Source organism: Trachypithecus francoisi, unplaced genomic scaffold (genome assembly GCF_009764315.1).
Source record: "Trachypithecus francoisi isolate TF-2019V2 unplaced genomic scaffold, Tfra_2.0 Lachesis_group3, whole genome shotgun sequence".
NCBI lineage: Eukaryota > Metazoa > Chordata > Mammalia > Primates > Cercopithecidae > Trachypithecus > Trachypithecus francoisi.
The window spans coordinates 73,967,655-73,987,800 of record NW_022681468.1 but is presented as its reverse complement, the minus strand read 5'-3'; the positions used below and the strand labels follow the sequence as shown (position 1 = coordinate 73,987,800).

Here is a 20,146-nt window from a genome sequence, read left to right as displayed (position 1 = left end):
CTAGAAGACTTGCTCTTTTAAATGAAGCAAGAGACTTCATGGCTCAGAAGGGGATTGCTTCAATCTGAAATGCTCACCAGCAGGGGTAAGGGCTAGCAGGTGAAAACACTGTTAGGAACGCTGGCTTGCCAAAATCCATAGAAAATGAAAACTCAGCAATCAAACTTGAAATCACTTCTGAAATTCCAGCCTTAAAATCAGAAGAGAGTTCACATGCCATGTTTTGGAAATTGTCAATTGGATACTATATTATCAGGAATTTGAGGCATAAAGGAGGCTTCCAGCCCATGCAGCCTGTTCAGGACTAAGTAGGCAGGGCTAACACTTCATTGGGTAAGTAGAGCCTATTCACCCAAAAGGTAGCTGGGCAGGTGTCAAATTTCCTTTTTTTTTTTTTTCTTTAATCTTTTTCCTTTTGCAAAGCTAAGCCTCAAAGGGTGAATGTCAGAGAGAACTGCCAAGGTACCAAAGCTGAGATTCTATCAACCTAACTTGACATCGTACCCAGGGAAAGCCCATACTGAAAACCTAGGGCCGCAGATCAAGATTGTGAGGGGTGCATTCTGAGGGCAGACCTGTTCTGAGTGTGTGTATAAATGGTGTGCCAGTGTAACAGGTGGGTGAGGAGAAACTAGTCATGGAGTCTTAGGAACCACTGACTGGCTGGACCGAGGAGAGAGACCTGGATGCCTGCTCCCACTCCTTCCATAGCTCCAGTTTATATCCTCTTACTTGGGGCTTGGGCAACATTGCTGATGGAAAAGCCCATCTTTATACCCTCCCACCTTTCTTGCCCCATGTCCAGCAGCTTGGGCACCTGGGAGCACCTCCTCCCTCCACCCACCCCCTTCCAGAGGGAGTGATCTAATCAGCAAGTTCCCACTGGCTTGTTAATGGTTCACTGTGTGGTTTGTTCCAGAAGATGGAAAGCAAAGAATCTCTAATGACGGCATTTCACAGGTGCTATTGAGCCTGGGAAGCAATGTTGGTTGGGGATAGGGCCTTTTCATCTCCCTGCAGTCTCTACAACCTTCTGTGACTAGGAGACAGTCTGCTCACACTCCCACACTCAGCTGCACACTTTCTGTTCTGACGTGGGTTTGGGCATCTGCTTCCCTGACCCAGAGGAAGCCAGTCTTGCCTGGTGGGTTTCTGCCTAGTATGAGGGAAGAGGAATGCAGTGCCTTTTCTGTAGGCACCTGCACATCCTGGGAGCTTAGAGAGTCTGTGCAAAGGTCAACAGTTACATACGGAAAGGAAGACTTACTTTAGTCCTGGCTCTTGTGTGGGGCCTGCAGTAGCACGTGGAATATTAAAAAATAATGTGGGGATTACTGCCATCTCTTCCCTGTTTGTTCTTCTGAGTCATGTTCTAGTTTAAGCAGCAAGAAGGACGATGACCTTTCTCTTCAGTTTACCTTAAAGAACAGCTGGTGCTTAATGGAAAATTTTAAGAAAGTTGTCATTATGAACCAAGTCAATGGCTGGAGCATTTCCTAAAGGCTCTTTTCTGGAGAAAGAGGATTTCACGGTGAGAAAGCTGGCATGATGGGAGGATGAGTCGGGAGGTAGAGGAAAGAGTTAGAATGGCCAAGAGAGCAGGAACAAGCTGCCTGTTGTGGCTGTGGCTCTCAGATTTTCCTTGAGATTTTTTCTGGACTTTTAACTTGAAGACATGCCCATTTTGAAAGAGAATTTTTCTTTCTTAAGGATATTTTGGGCTGTAGGCAGGGCAAGAAAGTTCAAGCCCAGACACTGGGGGTTTCTCCTGGCTGTGCTGATAACCTGCTAGGGAAAGAAACAGTTCTATTTTCTTCCCTCATGTGGAGGTGACAATTCCTGCCTGGATCAGTCTTATAAAAATGTTTGGAAGATTATGTGGTTAATGTTTGGGTGATAATCTATACCAAATGCTTAAGAAATACGCAGTTAATTCTTAATCTGAAAATTTTTTTGTTGTGATTCTCTTCCCCATGGCAGGTCTGTGATGCTGAGTATTAGGATGTATTAGAAAAAGGCAGCAGGAACAGGTCTCATTATCTATTTAGTTATTTTTCAAAGCCTTCCTTGGGGGAGAAGGCTAATGAATGAGTAAAGACTGTGAAGGAATATGCTGTACAGAAGATAGACACTAATTAATCTCCTCCTCTGATGAGGCTGGAGAGGAAAAAAAGAAACTTGTATTAAAGCAAGAGACATATAGGTTAGACATAATGAAGAACTTGTCGATTACGAGCATTTTAAGTTGCTGAGCAGGGCAGACAAAAACACAATCTTGGTGGTAGCCAGTATACAAAGCAATGATAGCAACCAAATTTCACAGAAGGAAAGAGTCTATATTATCTGAATAAGTTAGTTGCATAAGCAACTTTATTTCCCCACAACCAGCGCTCTAACCTGTGGGTGTGGCAATTATTTTAGAGTCTCTCTCTAGAAAAGTCCCTTTTGGAAACTACAGCCTTTCTCATCACTGTGTAAGTGAACTCCATGACAGTTCTAGGAAGACTATAGATTTTGTAAGCTGAGACAGTTTTTTCTCTCCCTCTCTCTCTCTCTTTCATTTTTTTTTTTTTTTTTTTTTTTGAGACGGAGTCTCGCTCTGTCGCCCGGACTGGAGTGCAGTGGCCAGATCTCAGCTCACTGCAAGCTCTGCCTCCTGGGTTTACGCCATTCTCCTGCCTCAGCCTCCCGAGTAGCTGGGACTACAGGCGCCAGCCACCTCGCCCGGCTAGTTTTTGTATTTTTTTTTTAGTAGAGACGGGGTTTCAGCGTATTAGCCAGGATGGTCTCGATCTCCTGACCTCGTGATCCGCCCGTCTCGGCCTCCCAAAGTGCTGGGATTACAGGCTTGAGCCACCGCGCCCGGCCTCTCTCTCTTTCATTTAACCTTTTTATTTAGTCTGTTAAACCACCAGAGACATAGATTCCTCCCAAGGGCTATTTCTGCTTTTCATTTATTGAGACTACCAGGTCATATCACTTGTGTTTTATTAAGTCAGAGCTATTTAAAGCTGCTCTTAGGCCTTTAACTGCTTTACTAGACGCCTGCTCTCCCAAGTCACCCTCCTCTTTTCAGCCTGGCCACCCCACTACCCTCCTTTCGTCTCATATTTTCCCGTCCCTCCTGACTGTCTGCAACCCCTTTTATTTTTCCCTGTCCCTTATCTTCTCCTAATAGCTCGCTTTTCTTTCTCTCTCTCTCTCTCTTTTTTTTTTTTTTTTTTTGAGACAGGATCTTGCTTTGTCACCCAGGCTGGAGTGCATGGGTGGCATGATCATGGCTCATTGCAGCCTCCAACTCCTGGGCTCAAGTAATCCTCCTACCTCAGTCTCCTGAGTAGCTAGGACTACAAGCACACAGCACCATACCAGCTAATATTTTATTTTTATTTTTATAGAGACAGGGTTTCACTATATTGCCCAGGCTGGTCTTGAGCTTGTGACCTCAAGCAGTCCTCCTACCTCAGCCTCCCAAAGTGCTGGGATTACAAGCATGAGCCAATATGCCCAGTCTCTCTTTCTTTCTTTCTTTTATTTGCTTTGCTTCCTTCTTTCCTTCCTTCCTTCCTTCCTTCCTCTTTCTTTCTCTCTCTCTTCCTTCCTCTCTTTTTTCCTTCCTCCCTTTCCCTTCCTTCCTTCTTCTCTTCCCTTCCCTTCCATTTCATCCCCTTTCCTTCCTCCCTACCTCCTTCCCTCTCTCCCTCCATCCCTTTCTCCCTCCATTCATTTTTTCCGTTCTTCCTTTCTGTCTTTGTCTCTTTCTCTTTCCCTTTCTTTTTTCTTTCTTTCTTTTTCCCTTATAAACCTTGTTCTCTGCACCTTCCAGAGCTATGGTTGGAAAAATTAGATTGCTTCTTGGAATCTACAGTAGAATGTCTGGTTGAAAATCACTTCTGGGAAAGCCAGGACAGCCAGAACAGGCCTTCAGATTTGTTTATTCATTCAACAAATATTTATTGAGCAGCTGTTTATGTGCAGACCCCTGAGATTAAAGTTATTGGCAACCTGTAAGCCAGAAGAGAGATAGTTTTACCCATTTGACATATAGGCTTAATTGAAGATTAAGGGTAGTCCTAAACAACCTTGTTTTATTCCCTGGCCCTATGTTCATAATCACTGATTATTGCTACAAAACAAAGTGCCCCCAGAGAACTTTTACAAGTATTACAAACATCCTAATGGTTATACTGGTTTGCCTTGGATGTCACTAGATTGTGAATGGTAATTAGTTTTCTTTTTCCAGCTGAGGGCCCCTTAGGCATTGCAGTGTCTGACCCTTTCAAATTCTTTCTGAGCAATTGGTTTCTAGATAATTGTAATCAATCGTTTCCTATGGGCAAACCCTTCTCAGTAATGAGCTCATCGTCCCATCAGGTGAAAATGCAGCAGCACAATTAATATTTTGGGGATGAAAACAAATTACTGATTGCTGAATAATGAGCCCTGAGTCCTGTTTTAAGCTGAATATGCAGTGCAAGACCAAAATTTAATTCTTTTCATGAGAACTGACAGACTTTACTTCAAACCAACTACACTTCATTAAAACCGTGATAACAGTCTGCAAAGCAGCATAGAAATATTGCAGCTGTGGGCTCTCAGAGAGAAGGAAAGAATCCTTATATTGTTCAAGTATGACACAATGCGTTTGTAATGGAGTCACTCCATCCCAGATATATTCGGATTCAATGCATTGATTCTCCTCCCCTGCCACTTGGGTTCACTCAATGGTGAAAGGGAGGCAGCAGCCAAAGCAGCCAATTCTCTTGCTTGCTTTATACAGAAATCGAGCCACTCGAGTTGGGGGTGCACGGATGCAGAAAGATAAGAAGGGTAAATCCCTCTGAAGAAGAGTCTGGTACCAGGACCAACAGTGATTTGGGCAGGTCATGTCCAGCCAAGATGTGGAGGAGGAAAATGTGGGTGGAGACTCAATGGGCTTCGTGGAGGTAGAGGTGATGACCACCCTTTGTGACTGCATGAGTCCCTCTGCCCTTGGACTAGGGATTTGGGGCCTGAGGCCACTCAGAGAACATCTCCTCCAGGAAGCCTTTTCTAACTCCCCAGACTGTGAGATGGCCTCTCTGTGCTCCCCAGGTGCCTTGTACATACTCCTCTACGGTTCTTACCACCTGCTGAAATTGTCTGCTTTTTCACAGTGGTTGGCACCACGGTCTTTGGAGAAAGGTAGTATGGCTTTGTCACTAATTAGCTGTGTGTCCTTAGGCAAGTCACATAACCTCTCTGAGCCTCAGCTTCCTTACAAATAATAATATTTAACAGGGTGGATGTGGGAATTAAAAGGAATTAGTAAAGGGCCTGGCATCTACTAATCATTATTACCATCATCATTAATGATATCATCTTTTCTACTTCATCATAAGTTTCTCAAATGCAGAGTTCACATTATTTATCTTCATCTACTAAGAGTTCAGCACACAGATGCTCTCAATAAAGGTCTATTCAACAGATTTCACATCAGCAGCTGCTAGATCATAGAAAGAGGATAGATGTACCTTTCTTGGGAAGATGATTGCCCTGGAGGAAGCTAACAGTGAACAGTGACTCAGAGGTAGTCACCACCTCTCCTGTATATTCACAGTGGTCAGTGAGAAGTGATAGCAATGGACTTTCCTGTGAGAGGTTAGAATAGGAAAGATTTCTTGATAAGAAAATGGTATGACAAATTCGAAGAATCTTTCGCCAGAAACAAGCTCTGAACCACACCTGGGGTGTGTCCATTTAGAAAGGTGTGACTGTTCAGTCATGTCTCCCAGGAAAAACTTCCTGACAGAGCCTGGCATTGTGTGTGTAGAAAATGTGGCTGTGGGTTAACTTTTTACCCCTCTCCATCTGCACTGCCTTCAGTGGGCTTCCAGTGGTGGTGGTTGGGGGACTGCTCTGGTTGCCTTGGCTGGCCACGCTGTGCCTGTGTGTGCTGTGCACTCACGCGGGCCTCACTCCTAGTGAGAGTTATTAGAAGCCGAAGGCACTTCTGAGGGAGGATTTCTCTGTACAAACAGCCAAATTTGCTCGTATCTGAGAGGTACAGGTATGGTCAGGTCTAAGGGGAACAACATGGATAATTTTCCAGGCTCCTTTTTAGATCTTTGAAGGCAGGAAATAGTTGAGGTGTGTGTGTTTGTATGTGTGTGATGAGAGAGAGAGAGAAGAAAATAAGAAGGTAAAAAGAAGAGAAGGGAAACTCATGGCGTTTCTAACCAAATTGTTTCCACAATAATGTTGCCCCTCTTAAAATTAGCATAGTTTGTGAAATGAAGAGCTGTGTTGTGACTCAGAAATATTTCAGACAGCAGTGTTTCCACCAATTCATCAGAGATGTTATTAAGCCAGAGAATGACTAAAATCTGGTGATGTAAGGTGAAATAAAAACTGCTTTCAGCAGCCTTTCTCAAGGAGTGAGACTGGCTCGCCTCTGGCACAGTGGACTTCAAAATTAAAGGGGGAGACATTCATGTGACATGGTAGCAAAAATACAGCTAAGGAAAAAGCCTCATTATGAGCAAGCAATAGAAGGGAAAATGCCAGTAGGCATTTAGACATCTGAATTGTGGTCCAGAATCTGCTACTAACTAATGTGTGACCTTGAGCAAGTCACTTCATTTCTTTGGACCTCAGTTTTCGTATCCGGCAAATCTCCTCCAGCTCTAATATTGTAAGTTATTAAAGCATAGAAGTACATCCAAATGAAATGATAAATAAGACATAGCTATATTCTTTCCCTATCTTTGTACATTGGAATTGTGACTGTGTGTTAGTCCATGTTTATCAATGTCTAGACAATATTCAAATGGGCTCTATACCAATTCTCTTTCTAAAGTTTCCTACAATGAAAATTTATCATTAAGAAAATGAAAAGATCCCCAGATCGTGGCATCTAATTTAAGAGATGATTGCTACCACTACTTCTTTCATTCAGTTCTTTAATAAGCATGTTTAATACCAACTGTGTGCCCATTGCTGTTGAAAGGAAGATGGCAATAAGACCACTGCATTTAAGAAACCACCACAGAATGATGGCCTAATAAAACAATATTAGCAGCATCTTGGCATCTGTCCCAGGATCTGACCTGCACATACATTTTGAAGTGAGCATTTACATGAGTATTTTAGCTGAAGGCAGCTAAAATTCCAGGGCACACCTACCTGCAGCATCACATAAAACGCTTTCTTCAATAGTGTGTCAGCCAGGTTTGTATTGACTAACCTGAATCATGGCTGACATAAAATTCCATTTCCTCTTTCCAGGGGACAACTGAAATGCAAAGGGGAAGTTCCCACCCAAAGTCTAAAAAGACAGGGCCTGAGATCCATGATAACTTTGCAGGGGACAAAAAGCATCTCCTTTGTGTTGGGACCATCCGTTGGGTTCCATCTCCTACGAGGTGGTGATGGTGGATGATGACTGGCACCTGGACGTGGAGGATGTCCATTGCACATTTTCCCGTAGACCTTTCTCCGCTTCCCTGGTCTCTGTGTATCACAAAGACCCAAATATTTTAACTTGAGTGGTACCAAAAACCAATGAGGGAGTGATTATCAAAATGGGAACAGTGGGAAAGGATGCTGTGCAAATACAAAAGTTTTGTAAACATTTCATAGGAGTTCTTAAAGCATGACTTCCAATTTAAACCTTTAAGTCACTAACCTGCTAGCGAGAGCCTGTGTGTGTATAAGAACATCTGTTCTCCTTTCCTAAGAATTAGGGCCAGAGCTGAGGGTCAGGTATGATTGGTGGGAGGAATTAAGGCAGTAGTGTGTCCATAAAAGCATCATTGACTGGTGTACATGGTAAGTCAATAAGCAGAGACACCCGGTTGCAGCAGAGAAAGAGGTTTAATTGTAGGGTCACTGAATGAAGAGATGGTAGAAAGCCTCAAAATCCGTCTCCCCAATGAATTTGGGGTTCGGCTTTTTAGGAGTTTGGGAGTGGCTGAAATGTGGAGATCGTTGACTGGTCGAAGAGTGCAGGGTGGCGTCATGGAACAGGGAGATGAAGAAACCGTGTTCCCATGCTAATCCCGTTCTTGGCGATTCCTGAGGACTCATAAACCAGGACTACTAAGGGCCGGGGTGCTACTGAAACTGCCCCCACAGAGTTGACAAGAATTGCATGCTGGGTTCTGGACAGAAATATAATAAGAACCTGTGGGGGTCTTCAAACTGGTTGCTGGAATTCAGGTCTGAAAAAAATCTTAAGTGATCCTTCAACAGAAGCCTTATGAGTCTGATATTAGAGATCCTGTCTGTGGGAACAATGGGGATGCAAATCAATTTTTAAACAGTCTTATGACCCTAATGTCAGAAATCCTATCTATAGAAACAATGGGAATGCAAATGATCAGTATCTACTGACGTTTACTGGAAATGGGCCACAGTACAGCCTGATTGATGCTTAATTATAACTATATTTCTGTCCAGAACCTAGCATGCAATTCTTGTCAACCCTGTGGGGGCAATTTCAGTAGCACCCCATCCCTCAGTAGTTCTGGTTTCTAAGAGTCCTCAGGAACTTTCTGGGTAAAGAATTTGTACGGCCGGGCGCGGTGGCTCAAGCCTGTAATCCCAGCACTTTGGGAGGCCGAGGTGGGCAGATTACCTGAGGTCAGGAGTTCGAGACCAGCCTGGCCAACATGGTGAAACCTCATCTCACTAAAAATACAAAAATTAGTCGGGCATGATGGCACACACCTATGATCCCAGCTACTCAGGAGGCTGAGGCAGGAGAATTGTTTGAGCCCAGGAGACGGAGGTTGCAGTGAGCACCGAGATTGTGCCACTGCACTCCAGCCTGGCTGACAGAACAAGGGAAAAAAAAATTGTACAAAGTCCTCTAGCAAACTGGAGGAGATCAGAGGGAGAAAGATGCATCAGATACCACATTGCAAGAGCTGTGCAATTCCTAGGAGAAAATTTATCCTGGGGGAAGAAAAATTCTGGCACAGCAAGCTGGGCTTAGCAACAGGACTTAAGGATCAAAAGGAGTAATGACCCTTGGTTCAGCACAAAGGCTGTTATTTGAATCTACCCTGGCCCAATTATCTTTGTGTTGTATGCTAGCCCTGGAGAGAAGAACAAAAATAAAATAAAACTGGCAATGCTGTGTCACCAAAGTCTGTAACACCGTGGAGCCCGAACAACTCCACTGCAGGAGTAGGCCTCTCCCCTGACATAGCATGATGCAAGAGAGAACACCATTTTCTTTCTTTGTAGGTGTAAGCTTCGTGGCCAAGGCACTTAGCAAGGCTGGCCTCTAGAGCAGAGCACCAGCAGTAGCAGGAGATCAGGCTGGAGGGGCCAAGGCTGGCAGTGTAGGAAACAGGATGCATACAGAGGCATTGTCACCGAAAGTACAGTCCCAGAAGGAATCTCAAACACTTTCGAGACATCCTTGGAGGCTCCCAAGATTGCCTACAGAGTGAGGGGCTGTGAAGAGGGAGTCATGCAGATGGAATTCTATGAGCCAGCAAAACTCCATATTAAGAATGAAATTGCTTCATTGATTTCTATATCCTGGAGACAGTTGGGTCACACTTCTCTGGAAGTGTGCTTCTGAGAGGTATATCCAACACTTATGTTTCACTTCAGATATTCTCAGCCTCACTTGTCTTGTTCTAGCTGCTACAGCAATGACCAGCTCTGCATGGTCTAACACTGTCTAGCCTCATAACTGCACTGTAAACCCTTTACCTTCTTCCTGCAGCTTCCCAGTTGACACAAAGACATAGGATCCCACTTGGTGACCATGTATGACCAACAACCTAGAAATGCAAGAGAGTTAACAATCTTGTGGGTTAAACTTTTGACCAGTGGGAAACAAGAGCTGGTGGAGCAATTTTCCCCTCTTTTTCCCCCCATTCCAAGACACCAGACAGTCCTTGAGATGTAATTTATACTGTTTCTTAGATGATGGTCCCCCAGATGGAGCAAGAAGATATAGAGAAGAGACATACTCCTCAGCCTATGGGACTGGAGGCAAATTGTGCAGATCTTCGTGGGTAATATTAATGATTACTAAAGAGTATCCACCACAGAGGAGGATTTCAACAACCAGGGGCACAGATGACTGATCCGGTGAAGATAAGCAAGGGTCTCTCCTCACCTACCCCAGCATTTGTGCAGTGACCTCATAAACAGAGTGACCGAGGTAGCAGGGTTGGAGCCTATCCATGAGCCCAAAAGTATAGGCTGCTTCTTATCAAGGCTGCTGATACTGTCCCCATTGTCACTGCCAGAAGTAGAGACTGACATTGATTCCTTGATATGATGCCATTCTTCAGTGAGACCAGCCAGCCATTTCATGGCCAGATGGTTATATTTTGCTCCTTCTACCCCTAATGGGGCAGCAATTCATCTTTACTGGAATTGCTGCCTATTTTACATATTGGTTGTTTGTTTTTCCTTCCCGTAGTGTCTCCACCAGCATAATCATCTAAGGCCTTTCACAATGCCTAATAAATATAGGTATGGTAACCTTCAACAGCATTACCTATGAACAGGGGACCCATGTTACAGAAACAGCAGAAGAGTTGTGACAGTAGGCACATAACTACAACATCTACCATGGACCTCACCATCCAGAAGCAGCCAGTCTAGTAGCATGGTGGAATGGGCTATTGAAAGCTCAGCTAAGATGCCAGCTCAAGGAAAATAGACCACGAAGTTGGAGCACTCTCCTTTGGGCATCCAATATGTGTGTGGAATTAACAGCTAATATATGGGCCCCAGTAGTTAGAATACATGGGTCTGGGGAAAAGGCATGGCTTTGGTCATCATTACTCCCGTTGACCTTCTTATGGAATTTGTGTTTTCCATTCGTACAAACTTTGAATTTGCCAGGTTTAGAAGTGCTTGTTCCCAGAGATCAGTAAGGTTTATGCTGCACTTAAAACTGCAACTGCCACGGGGTTACTTTGAACTCATAGTGGTGGATCAGCAAACAAAGAGAGTTCCTGAACACCACGAGGAGCCATGGTTGCTCTGCACAATGTGAGCAGGGGAGACTATGTCTGGAATCCACCTGATTCACAAGGACGTGTTTTGGTGTATCCATAGAAAATAGGTAATTGTCACAATTACAGACCAAGGACAAAGCAATACAGACCTCAGGCCTCTTGGTGATGTAGGTCTTGATCATATTACCGGGCAGGCAGTGCAGATCAATGACAAAGTGCTGACCAAGGGTGATAGAAATCTAAAATGGGAGGCAGAAGTGGAGGATGGCAGATGTCAATTATGGCCTTAGGATCAGCTATAATGGAGGGACTGCATCTTGCTTCACTAGTCCTCTTGCCTTGGACCTTTTTGGAAATTCAACTACCGCCATCTTGAAGGAGACCCTGTGACAGATTATACTCCTACTTTCTCCTTCAGGGAAAACAGGCCATCTTGTTCTCAGAAAAATAGAGGCTCCAGAGTGTACCAAGTGAACCAGATAATGGAGGGCACCAACAGGCTGCATGGTGTGAGGGTCGGGCTCATTAGACTGTTCTCACTCACCACTTTAGACCTCTCAGCTTCACTCGTCTCTTGTTCCAGCTGTCACCTCAGCAAGCAGCTTCCTGAAGGCACAACCAGATGGCACTTTGCCTCATCCCACCCCATGCACTCTCACCTGTTACTCTGAGATTTCTCTGTTTGATAACAAGGCGTAGAAATTCACAGCAACCCTCACACCTGTACGATCTGGGCGTGCAGGAGAATGGACCCATTAGAATGAGCCTTTGACCAATGAGATATGGGAGCAGGGCATAAATTCTTCCCCTTTTCTCACCCAAAGAGACATTCTTGAGACATCTTTTACATGGCTTCATTGAAGATAATTCTATGATATCAAACAATCAGTTGTCCTTAGTGGTAGCCAGTTCAGTACACTTCCTTGTACCTGTATTGATTTTATCCTCTTTTCTGTCTCACATTATTTATCCTTCCCTCCTGGTCCTCAATGTATGCTCCCTAAGAAAATCGTGGCACATAAACCCTTGCCTCAGACTCTACTTTCTGAAGAAACCAGCTAAGGAAAAGGTATCTCTAAAGAAAGAAAAATAGAGTAATATACAAAAATGAAAATATGGGCCAGGCACAGTGGCTCACACCTCTAATCCCAGTACTTTGGGAGGCTAAGACAGGAGGATTGCTGGAGCCTAGGAGATCGAGACCAGCCTGGGCAATATGGTGAGACCCCACCTCTACAGTAAATTAAAAAATTAACCAGGTGTGGTGGCACATGCCTGTAGTCCCAGGTACTCAGGAGGCTGAAGCTGCAGGATTGCTTAAGCCAGGGAAATCAAGGCTGCAGGGAACTGTGGTCACAGCATTGCTCTCTAGCCTGGGCAACAGGGCAAGACTCTGTCTCAAAAAAAAAAAAAAAAAAAGAAAAGAGAGAGAAAAAGAAAAGAAAATATTCCCTTCCATAGAGGGAAAATAAGTCAAAGTGTAAACCTAACCATAGATGAACAGCCCATGGTCCACAGCATCCCCTGTGGAGTAAGATTTGGGCTTGAGTCCTTAGTATCAAGTAGCAAGAACTACAGAAAGGCAGTTTAACAGCCTTCTTAAAGTGCCATAGGACACCTTCACTGGAGCTTCAGAAATTCTAAATATAGAATTCAAAAGCAGCAAACACTAATATCAGGATTTAGTTTGGCCCAGAGTAACCTTGTAGAGAAGGTGAAGTTGATCTTTAATGCCTCTACAGATCGTCTTTCAGCATCTCCCATTCCTCCCCTAAGACATTTGGTGCTTATGTTCTCTTTTTCCTCTCCTTTATTCCAAACCTTTTAGCTCTATATTACTTGGAAGTGATCACTTAAATTGATTTGCAGTTGAGTATTAATGACTAATTGAGTTTAATCTGGTAATTCTCCAAGAATTCCAAGAGGTTTTTACAGAATAAGCCCTTAGCTCAAAAGACTGTGTTTCTAATAGCAGAATACTTAGCATCAACAGTTGGCTAGTAGAGATAGATTTGAGGGTTCTTTAAACAAATAACACACACAATTATTACTTTTCATTTATGTCTAGGACTTATTCCAAGCTGTTTTATTTATGTGTCCTTTCCAATAATGATTTTTAACTATTAGAAGAAAGGGCAACACAAAGAAAACCCTGACTTGTTTTTTTCTCACCAGAGTATTATGACATTTTTTGTAGTAAAGTTGGAAATTAAAATAATTTTACATGCAAAGCCTTATATGTATCATTAATATATTACTATACTTGCTTTGTCACATATCTACGTATCTATCCATTCCTTTACCCAATCATCCATCTTTTTTTATCGATTTCAAAGCAAATTGCAGGCATCAGCATTCTTCTCTGAATACTTCCCTGACTTGATTTTCCTCTTAGATTGTCTGCATGTCAGGACAAAGCAAAGAATTCAGCAACTGCTGCTTAAAAACTCATTCACTACTTTAGAAATCAAGACAAACGGAAAGACATGGATGGAATGAATTCAGCCCCTCCTCCTATTATTTCTCTAGCAAGCAGGTGACCAAAGCCATGAATGTTTGTTTCCTGAAAACTAAAGTCCTGACTTGTCATCTTCATAGTGAAAAGAGCCTCAAACATATTAGTTCTTATGAACCCACATGCTATAGTTAAACCAGCTCTCAACTGTTTATTTTAAATACTCAAATTGTTTTGTTGGTGTCTTTGTGTGTGTAGGTAAGTGTTTGAAGCTATAATTCATATCTTGAGCTAAGTACAAAGTTTGAGTGAAACCAACACAAGTTGTCTGATTGCATTCCTGACCCACATGGATATCCTTTGTGTATAAAACAAGTTGCCCCATCTTGATCCTTTCTAATTTGTGATCTCCCCGACAGGACACCAGCCATGGGGGTTGTGGCTTCTCCACAAAGTATCTTTTGACAAGTTCAGTCCCAGTGGTCTCTCATGGCCACTTGACATAACTCTACTTACAGCCACACAGTCAAACATTTAATTATTTAATTATTTTGCATAGAATGATCCTGTCTCTCTCCCAGAATCTAAGCTCTAGGAGGGAGTGAGGAGGGTAGGAAGCATGTCTTCTGAGTCTTCTTCTACATTCAGTGCTCAAGGGCTGGGCACAGTACGAGGCACACACCTAAGACTTTACAGGTCTTAAAGCCTTTTTACAGACATGTTCTCATTTAAACTTGACGTATAGTAGACTGCTTGGCCTACTTGCTTCCAGAAAGCTGGCTCTGGGTTCTTTGAAAGTGTTTCTCCCGGGATACGTGATCGTGGCGGTTAATATCAGCCAGAATACTTTTCTGACATGTCCCCAGGCAATCATCATGAGCAGGGACTTAGAGACAGGGCTTTTCTGTGTCAGAGCCAGAATTCAGAAATGCTCTGCTTTTCTTGGTTAAAAGAGAGCCAGGATTTTTTTCTTTTCAGCACCCGTTTGCGCTGACCTCTTTTTCTGGCTTCTCATTAAAAGGAATAAGGACTCAGGAAGCACTGGGGGGGAAACGAGTTGTTTAGCTGCAGAGAGGGCTTAGGCAAGGCTAACGCTGTGGGCTGGAAAAGCCACCAACGAGCTTCCATTTTTCTTTCTGATTGTTCAAAAAACCCAGGTTACTGACCAGCCCTGAGTCATCTCATAGTACATGGAGATATATCTATTAAGTACATTGAGTTAAACTGTTCTCTCAAGGAAGCCCTGCCAGGGAGTTAGCAGAGACATAGGATGCCCAAACATTGGGACAATTCATTAACCAGCACCCTAACAACCTAAATTATTCATGTCAGCTTGGACCCCAGAAGGGTCCATTCTCTTCTGAGAATGGGGCCCATGGCAATGTGCTGATCCTTACATGTGACATCATGTGGGTGCTTAGCTAAATAATAAATACACTGATATGCTTAAAAAATAAAAACAGATTCATTCAATAGATGAATGTACCTTTCTTTCTTCTAAATTTCTCTAGATAAACTTCCTTGTCATTCTGAATTTTATGTGATAGAAAACCATCTACAGGTCTACACCAGAAATACTGAAAATAATTTGATTTAAGTCTGATAATGGGTAAAAACTACTGGACCTCATGGCTCATTCCTGACCTGAACTGGATTTAATTCCAGAACCCAGGTAGGCTATGAAGTGATCCTCTTTTCGTTATCCTTATTTTTTACTGTAATTTTGTAGCGATTTCAGTGAGGAACAGAATGACAGAAATCCTTAGGGGCTTATCATCTAAGTTGGATATAGAAACAGAAAAGTAAGGCACCCAGCAAGAAGCCAATTTTCTTTTCTTTTCTTTTTTTTTTTTTTTTGAGACGGAGTCTCGCTCTGTCACCCAAGCTGGAGTGCTGTGGCGGGATTTCAGCTCACTGCAAGCTCCGCCTCCCGGGTTCACGCCATTCTCCTGCCTCAGCCTGCCAAGTAGCTGGGACTACAGGCGCCCACCACCTCGCCCGGCTAGTTTTTTGTAGTTTTTAGTAGAGACGGGGTTTCACCGTGTTAGCCAGGATGGTCTTGATCTCCTGACCTCGTGATCCGCCCGTCTCGGCCTCCCAAAGTGCTGGGATTACAGGCTTGAGCCACCGCGCCCGGCCAAGAAGCCAATTTTCTAAAGAAAAGGGAGTCCCAGAGTTTCTACTTTTATAATTTTTACTTCCTCTGTCATTCTACAAGATCATTGTCTTCAACATTTTTCAGAACAGTCTGCCCGGGTGTGATCTGGAAAACAAAGAAGCGTAGAGAACAAACTTTGCTGGAAGAAACATGAGTGCACTGGGGGGCACGGGTGGAGCAGCTTTGCTGTGATCTTGGCAAGAAAGCACTTGGGATCTTTAGGGGCCACTCAATCCTCCCCTCCATACCCACACATGGTGGCCTTGGATTCCCAGCAGAGCCTCTGTGCTATGGCACCTGGAGGTTGAAGATGTTATAGTCTCTCCAGTGCACAACAATGTAGCAGTCTCTCATTGTAAGGTATCACCTGGAGTTCTTTGTCTCACAGCCAAGAGAATTAAGGAGCGTGGACACAAAGGGTGAGGTTGGAGTGAAAGTTTCCTAAGTGAAAGAAGAAAGCTCTCCGCCACAGAGATAGAGCCCAGAAGAGGGTTGCTGCTTTTACAGTTGAATGTAAAGGCTTTTACAAGAAACTGATGAGGGCTGCGTGTCTCATTTGCATAAGGCACAAATTTCTGATAGCTTCACCCTGTCCTTCTAGTGCGCATGTGGGCCCTTAGCTTGAGTTACTCCATACTGCTTTGTTCCCTTTACTGAGCATGTGCTAGGGGACAGGATTTTCCATTGTGGGCATGTCTGGGCAAGTCACCTGTGTAGCGTTTCTTATCTGTGCAGCTGTGGGCATGTCTTAGGTAAGCCCCCAACCCTGTGCAAGTTCCCTTATCTGTGCCTGCAGCTTGAGTTTTCAGGCTGTTCTTTTGTTTGAAAGAATTCAACTGAGGACTCACCCTAACTCCCTTCTTGACCAGTTTCTTTCTTTCTCCTCTCTCAAAGAGATCCCAGTAGCAGCCAGATTGGGACCCCTGCCTCCCATAAGATGTTTATATACTGCAGCCAGACCTATGGGAGCCAGGAAGGCCTGCAGAGCTAGATCCTGCTCAGTTGAAGTAGGACAAGGGCTTAATTACACACCCTCCCCCCAGTAAGCCCTGATTTCCACGCATGAGGCTGCTATCAGGCCCACAGTCTATTTAAGAATGCTCCGAGGGCAGATTAAAGAAAATCAGTCTAAGCCTCTTAGGAGGGAACATCTCATCTCTACTAGAGGAGGAAGCAGTACATGGTGAACAAAGCCAACAGAGCAGCTAGAACCAGAGAAGGCAGGGCTTAAACCCTGGCTTAATAATGACAAGATGGCTGAGGCAGTGGCTCACGCCTATTACCCCAGCACTTTAGGAGGCTGAGGTGGAAGGATCACATGAGTCCAGGAGTTTGAGACCAGCCTGGGCAACATAGTGAGACATCATCTCTACAAAAAATAAAAATTAGCTGGGCATGGTGGCTGACACTGTAGTCCCAGTTACTTGGGAGGCTGAGCCCCAGAGGTGGAGGCTGCAGTGAGCTGTGAGCATGCCACCATACCCTATCTTGGGTGACAGAGTGAGACGTTGTCTCAAAAAAAAAAAAAAAAAAAAAAAAAATATATATATATATATATATATATATATATATGAAAGAAGGCATGTGATGAGCATTCTGCTTCCTGCTTCTATATAATATATATGTGTGTGTGTGTATATATATTAGATGGGATTGTTCAGCAGCTAGTAACAGAAAATCCACTATAGCTATAGTTTGTTTACTTAAGAAAATCTTGAGCTAGGCATCCCAGGGCTGGGCCAGCATCTCTGCCAATGCAAGGACACTGAGTCAGAGTCGTTGCGATTCTCTTGCTCTTCCCCTTTTGGTCACAAAATGGTTGCCATAACTCCAGGCATCCTAACCTCACAAAGCCATTTCCAAAAGCAGGAAGCAGAATGCTCATCACATGCCTTCTTTTTTTAATTAATTATAATAGTAACTAACATTTTCTCAGCATTTACTGTGTGTCAGGTGTTATCCTGAGCACTTTGTAAGTTTTAATTCTACAGCCGATTAAAAAAACAAAGCACAAAAAGCAGAATTAACTTTCTCAGTATGACACAGGCAAGAAGTGATAGAACTGGGACTTAAGCTCTGGCAGTTCAGCTCCAGAGCCCTTACGGTGCCAAACCACCTGTCCATTAGGGAAGAAGAGGTTTCCCAGAAGCAACTCAACACACCTTACCTTATATGTCATTGTTTAGACCTGGGTCACATGACTGCCTGGCAGCAAGGGAGGCTGAGAGAATACAAGTAATTGCCTATTTCAACCTTAAGGAAGATGGGGGCTGTGAAGGTCAGTTGAATAGCCAACCAATAGTGTGCACCACAGTTACAAAAGAAGGAATGGGCTTTGTTACAGGGGAAAGGTCCTGGTGCACTAAGGACCCTTAGGTGAAAGGCCAAGGTCACTGGGCTATTTGGCTCACTGCCATTGAGGGAAAAGCCAAGATTCCACTGACAACCAGCTAGAAGTGGTGAAAATGCCAGCAGCCTCACAGTCTTACCTTCCATGCAGTCACTGGAGTATCTGTGCATAAGCAGTTTTTACTAAATTATTCATCCTGATTTAATGGGGAGGAAATCAGATGCAACAGGTATGGTTCGTTGTGCTTGTTGAATGGCTTTAAAACAAGCTTTCAGATACTGGTTGCTGCAGGGAAGGCAGCAGGAGGACAAATCAGCTGTATTTTAAGCTAATTACCAAAATGTTGCAATGCCTGTCAAATAGGGACATTTTGTTCCAGTGTCAGTGGTCGTGGAATAAAACACTGGGAAGGAAGGAGGAGTATTACATAGCCAATTTTTTCTACATCCCCTCAAAAAAAACCTCTCAGATACCTGACACAGTTACATTCCAAGTGTTATTGTACCTGCTTACAAACTTGGGTAGAATCTCATTTTATAAGCTTGAAGAGACTTCCAGATTGCTACATTTAGACCCAAAGCTCATTAAACTTGAAACCTATTGCTATAATATAATAAAACATACTGTATTGTTTCCTGGGTTTAAAATTCCTTGCACAAAGCAAATGTTAGGTGTACAATTCATTCGCAAATGACATGTTGGGGGATGGAGGAAGAGGTGGGCACCAAGGGATGTGCTTGGCTTGTTCCGACACATTAAAGCCAGAGAAAGTAAATCATGCTGCATTCTTTTGCAATGACTGTATTTCACTGCAACACAATATTTTAATAAAATATGACACATTTTTCAAATGTTAAGTGGTTTTGTCAGAGGCGTGTGAACCAGAGCAACTCCATCTTAAAAAACAGGAGCTAGGTAAAATGAGGCTGAAACCTACTGGGCTGCATTCCCAGGTGGTTGAGGCATTCTAAGTCACAGGATGAGATAGGAGGTCAGCACAAAATACAGGTCATAAAGAACTTGTTGATAAAACAGGTTGCAATAAAGGAGCCAGCCAAAACCCACCAAAACACAAATGGCAACGAGAGTGACCTCTGGTCATCCTTACTGCTACACGCCCACCAGTGCCACGACAGTTTACAAATGCCATGGCGATGTCAGGAAGTTACCCTATACGGTCCAAAGAGGGGAGGCATGAATAACCCACCCCTTGCTTAGCAGATCATCAAGAAATAGCCATAAAAATGGGCAACCAGCAGCCCTCAGAGCTGCTCTGTCTATGGAGTAGCCATTCTTTCATTCCTTTACTTTCTTAATAAACTTGCCTTCACTTTGCACTATGGACTCACCCTGAATTCCTTCTCATGAGAGATCCAAGAACCCTCTCTGGGGGTCTGGATTGGGACCCCTTTCCTGTAACAGTTATGTTTTTCAGTTTTATAAATTGCAAGGTTGTTCATTTTTGCCCCAATTTTTCTTTCTCTTTTTTGGTCATTGTAATAGTACTAACAGCTAAGGAATGCTATAAAATGAGCAGGGTTTTGAACTGCCATTGTCTATTCAGAAAATAATTAAAGGTGCGCTGAAGACAGTTTGTAATGAGAAGACACTGAGAACTCACAAAGCAAACCTATCCAGCTCTGTTTTCTCTCGTGGGCCCTAGTAAGCTATCACCTCCACTGTCACTAATTTCCCTAAGCCTCAGTTTTCTCATCTACAAAATAGGAATCCATGATCCTATGGACTCTATGATCTCTGAAGCTTGTCATCTCCAGGACCTTTGAAGTTCTGAAGTTCTAATGTTCAATGATGCTACACACTCTGAGTCAGGATTTAACAAAATTTCCAAATTTTACTGACATGCTTTTCTGTATGCTGCTAAGAATGTTTAACAAAGAGATAAAACACTATATAATAAGAAAAATATCTTCATTCAAAAAATAGACTATGAAAAGGATAAACGCTTTGTGTGACTAGGACCTTTTTTCTTCATACTGTTTCCTGTATCCTCACTGACAAATAATGCTACTATGTGAAACCCTCTCAAGGCATGGAAATAGCCATGTTCAGTTGGATGTTAAAATGACATTTTCTGTACATTATGCGTTATGAATGGAAGGTTAATTAAATTGTGCATGTCTCAGTTTTCACTCTGCAGGTTATTTTGTAATAGGAACGAGACTGTCCTACCTTTAATTTCGTATTTTATT

The 20,146-nt window shown here is 43.3% G+C and overlaps 1 long non-coding RNA gene across 1 annotated transcript; it reads right to left on the bottom strand.

Annotated features, from left to right (window-relative positions):
* Positions 1-7,870: 7,870 nt before the first annotated feature.
* On the bottom strand, positions 7,871-11,764 carry LOC117071334. The gene is made up of 4 exons (XR_004432245.1): positions 11,518-11,764; positions 11,123-11,212; positions 9,709-9,779; positions 7,871-8,055 (listed from the first exon to the last, which is right to left on the bottom strand). It is a non-coding gene; the product is annotated as an uncharacterized LOC117071334 (long non-coding RNA).
* Positions 11,765-20,146: the final 8,382 nt, after the last annotated feature.